The sequence below is a fragment of the Pteropus vampyrus genome, unplaced genomic scaffold, assembly GCF_000151845.1.
Source record: "Pteropus vampyrus isolate Shadow unplaced genomic scaffold, Pvam_2.0 Scaffold10, whole genome shotgun sequence".
In the NCBI taxonomy this organism is placed as follows: Eukaryota; Metazoa; Chordata; class Mammalia; order Chiroptera; family Pteropodidae; genus Pteropus; species Pteropus vampyrus.
The window spans coordinates 9,744,918-9,750,118 of record NW_011888791.1 but is presented as its reverse complement, the minus strand read 5'-3'; positions in this window follow the sequence as shown (position 1 = coordinate 9,750,118).

Genomic DNA, 5,201 nt, shown 5'->3' with positions numbered 1-5,201 from the left:
TGAGTCCTTCTTTTTCTCTTTCGATAGCCTTTGTTTCAAAGGCTATTTTGTCTAATAGAAGTATTGCTATTCAAGCTTTTTTGCTTGTTTGTTTCTATTTTCATGAAATATCTTTTTTCATTCTTTTACTTTCAGTCTGTGTGTCCTTTGATCTGAAGTGAGTCTCTTATAGGCAATATATGTAAGGGTCTTATTTTCTTATCCATTCAGCCACCCTATGTCTTGTGATTGGGACATCCACTTACATTCATGTAATTATTGATAGATATGTAGTGATTGCCATTTTAATCTTCATATTTAAGTTTTTTCTTATTATTATTATTAAAGAAGATCCTTATACCTTTTTTGTATTACTGGTTTGGTGTCGATGAACTTCTTTAACTTCTTGTCTTAGAAGCTCTTTATCTGTCCTTTGATTCTAAATGATAGCTGTGCTGGGTAGATTATTTGAATATTTCCTGCAAATCCCTCTGGTCTGCAAAGTTTCTGTTGAAAATCAACTGACAGTCTTATGGGAACTACCTGTAGCTAACTATTTTTCTCTTGCTTCTTTTAAGATTTTCTATTTGCCTTTAAATTTTAGCATTGTAATGATGATGTGTCTCGGTGTGGGCCTCTTTGGGTTTTTCTTGTTTAGGTCTCTCTGCATCTCCTAAGCTGTGTGTCTATTTCCTTCTCTGGGTTAGGGAAGTTTTTCATTATTATTTCTTGAAATAGATATTCAGTTCTTTGCTCTCTCTCTTCTCTTTCTGGTACTCCTATGATGCAAATGTTGGTACGCTCGATGTTGTCCCAGAGGCTCTTTAAACTATCCTCATTTTTCTGGATTCTTTTTGCTATTCTAATTGGGTGTTTTCTGCTACCCTAACTTCCAAATCATTTATTTGATCCTTTGCTTCATCTGCTCTACCATTGATTCCCTCTAATGTAATCTTCATTTTAGTTATTATAGTCTTCATTTGTCACTGATTCTTTTTTATGTTTTCTATCTTTATTTTTATGTTTTCTATCTCTTTGTTGAAGTTTTTACTGATATCATTGATCACCTTTATATCCAGTGTTTTGAACTCTACATCTAGCAGATTGCTTGCCTTCATTTTGTTTAATTCTTTTTCTAGAGTTTGGTTCTATTTTTTTTTTTTTTTCGTTTGGAACATATTTCATTTTCTTCCCACGTTGGCTGTCTCCATGTGCTTGTTTCTATATATTAAGTAGGGCTGCTATGTCTCCCAGTCTTGAAAGGGTGAGTTTATGCAGTAAGTGTCCTATGGGGGCTCAGTGGCACAGTCTCCCTGGTCACCTGACCCAGATTCTCTAGGTGTATCTCATATGGACTGCATGTGCCCTCTTGTTATGGTTGAGTTTAGTAGCTGTTTACGAATCAATAGGAAGGATTGACCCTTGGGTGATTGGTTGTGAGGACTGGCCAGTGACTACAGTAGGAGAGCTATTGTGCAGGGGCTGACCCTATGGAGCAGGATTTGCTTTAGTAGGGCTCTGTTACCTGCCTAGTCTACCCTTTGGGTATGTTTGCCTCAGATTTGGCCCTGGGTGGTGCTCTGGCTCAATCTAAAGCTGGCCACTGGGTATGCCAGCCCCCAGGTCCTCCTGTGAGGAACCTTGCCACATGCCAAGTTGCTCTCAGCCTATGACTTGCTTGTGGGCCATCTGGCATGACTCACCAAGCAATTCACAAATGGGCACCACCTGAGTTGGGCTTTGGGGTGCTTTGAGAGGCTGTGAGGTGGTCCTACTGGCTCCTTCTACTGTCAGGCTTAGGGCTGCTCAGTAAAAGGTGCAAGGCACACTGAGGTCAGATGCTGCTTGTTTGGATTTTGTGAACCTTTGAGAGATTTTAGGAATATTTGCAGCATGAGACAAGACAGCACGTTTGTATGGAGATACCACTGGAAGCAGCTTGGTAGGCCTGAGTTTAGTGGGGTGGGGTCTCAGGGAATCGCCACAGCTGAACACCTAGTGTTAGCCAGGTTGCTGGAGACTCAGATATGAGGGTTTCCTGTGTCTTCATGCCAGGAGTAGAGATGGCTCAACAAAGGAGCAATGGTCTCTGCCGGCATTTTTGTCTGGGAGAAAACTGCCCCTCCAGCCCTAGCCCTGAAGCCAGACAATGCAGTTCTTCCCCATATGTCCTTGGTGCCTTTCAAATTACTACTCCAGCACTGGAGCTTAGAGAGTGAGTCTGTCAGCCAGAAAATTCCTGCAGGGGCCTCTTAAGAGGAAGACCTGGAACTCCAGCCACCCTCTATCTCACTCAGCCACATTCTCCACTGTTTTTCATATCCAGATGTTATAGAAACTTCTCTTTCTAGTCCTGGAACCCAGGGCTGGGGAGAGTAATGTGGGGTTGGGACCCCTGGTTTCTCTGGAGGAATCTCCATAGTTGAAATATCCCTCCTGATTTTTATCTGCCACACACAGGTGTAGGACTATTCTGTTTCTCATTTTTACCCGTTCTACCAGTCTTGAGATGGCTTCTTCTGTATGTTCTTAGTTGTAGGACTTCTACTCAGCTATACTTCAGATGATTCTCAATGATGGTTGTTCTTTAGTTTAGTTGTAATTTTGATGTGGTCATGAGAGGAGGCAAGCACAGTGTTTACCTACTCCGCTATCTTGACTGAGAGTCTTGCCTTTTGCTTTTTTACTTGTTACATTTGTTTATTTTTTATTTTATTTTTATTTTTATTTTTTTATAACTTCTATTGGATTAGTATTTTTAGTACATCGTATCTTGTTCCCAGTATGGGCTTATTAGCACTAATTTTATGAGTGTGTGATCTGTGCAGTAGTGTAGACCCCATACTCAATATTATTTAATGTTCTGAGGTTGCTATCTTTATTCTTAATAATTTCTAAAAAAAGGCTCAGCATTTTTATTTTACATTGAAATTCAGAAATTATATAGCCGGACTTGTTTATAGCTATACATACACACAGACACACATACATGTACAAACTTGAGGCATGAGGCATTGTGATTTTGCATTATCAAGTGCTAAAAATTGACTGCTTACAAATAGTTTGGATCTTTTCCTTATAGGGAGTTAAGTTTCTTGAAGTTCAGCTCTATCATTTTGAGGCTTATTTTTAAAGCTCTCTTAGGGAAGGTTTACAATAGCCTTAACTCTGGACTAGTTTCTCCTCACTAGTAAGGCATGACTCTTCTCAGGTCTCTACTAAATGGCCTTGGTGTTTAAATACTTTTTACTCTCGTTGCTCAGAACTCAAATATCTCTCAAACCTTTGTTTGCTCTGAAAATTATTTGATTTATCTCCTCATGTTTGGTATTCTCTTCACCTCACAAAATTTCACTTGGAGTGCATTTAGCTCATTATTCAGCAATTAATTCAGGAGAATTCTGTGCAAATTTTAAGAGCTTTTATTCTGCCTAGCTGTTACCTCTCCAGTTTTCTGGTTCATATATTATAATGTCTTCTAAACTCACAATGCAGTTGTGCTCTGTTTATGTTCCTTTTCTTTGGACTTGTTAACTAATTGCCTCTGGGCAGATATAATGCATGATCATAGCATTCACTTAGTCTGTATCCTTCTTTTCAGTTATCAAAATTTATAATTCTTGTTGTCCAATGTCCTCAAACTCTTTTATGTATTGTGTATAGTTTTTCTAGTTGTTTTCTCTGAAAGTAGAAGGTTTTTTTTCCCCTCTTTGTTCATTATAGACAGGACAAAAACCCATGTGCTCCTTTTTTTAACTAATTTTCTATAAAATCTATAATTTTTTGCAATGAAATTCATAAATAAGATATTTCTACTAATATATTCCCCTGCCAAAATATCAGTAAAAGTCCTACATCTAGAGGAAGTCATTTATATTTAAACTAGGTGGTCAATATGTATATACTTAAGCACAATTACATTAGCAGACATAATGAAGTACAGATTTGCACCTACTTATAATAAGTAGGTGTGAAAAATAGAAGTCAGACTTTGAGTAAAATAAAAGAGCAGAGTTGTTAACAAGTAATAACATAACAAATTTAAGTGTACATACTGAAAGAAAAAGGGAAATAACTATTTAAATACAGATGATGTTACAAAACAATTTATACACTGTATAAGTTGAGAAACAAGGAGGCATGATTTTTTGCTAATAATATTGTTTTTTATAAGTTTAGTGTCAAAATATTCATTTGCACTATTATGTTATAGAAGAGTTACAAAGTATTAGAGATAATGCATCTCATATTAAAATGTCAGCACTTGTTAAGGCAAATATTTTTTCTCTAAAACCTAAAAAGATTTTCAAAATTATATTTTTTAAAGAGTAATATAAGAGTAATATAAAAGCTATAATAAAGTTGGATCAATTCTGAGAACAGGGAATACAAATAATAAGTTTAATAGGTTATTTTAACCACATAGATTTTACTTTCATTGAGCTATAATTAAAAAGATTGAGATGTAAATAATATAAACAATTTTAAAAATCATTGTTAATGGGGTTTAGTGAGATATCTTTATGTAATGTGTTTTCACAGGATTAGCAATTCTGAAACTACCTTCTATATTAGTAGGGTTTTAAAAATAAGTAAATATATTATAATTGATTAGAACCCGATTTCTTAGGATTAGAGAAAGAAGTTTCAAATAAGAGAAGAGAGGTCTAGAGAATTCAGTGTGCTGGGTGGAGGAGAAATAGAATATTTGTTCATATTTCTAGTTCATATTTCTGCTAGTAACTGCTAGAGTTGGAACCAAGAAATGATTAACCATGAGCCATCAATATCTGTTTTTATAATTTTAAGACAATTTTTTGGCTACCAAAGATAATAACAATTTAAAAATTATCTCTGATTTGAGAATGGAAGATTTTACCTCCTTTTTAGTGATTTAAAAAATAATAAATAAATAGGACTTAATGTGTCATCCTTCATATGCCACAGGCAACTTAATTGCTCCAACTACAGACTATACAAAAACACAGGGCAAAAGACACAAGAAATCTCACAGTATAACCTAAACAGATCAAATGCATAAATAGTACAATTAATTTCCAGATTGATATGTTAAGATAAGTTTGGTTGAATTGTGGAAAGTATATTTGAAATTCTTTGTTTTATCAAAAATAATGCATTCTCTTTTCAAAATTTTCAAGTTAAAAATATATGTGTAGAATATCTAACCAATGTCCTGTATACTTGAAACTTATTTAAATAAA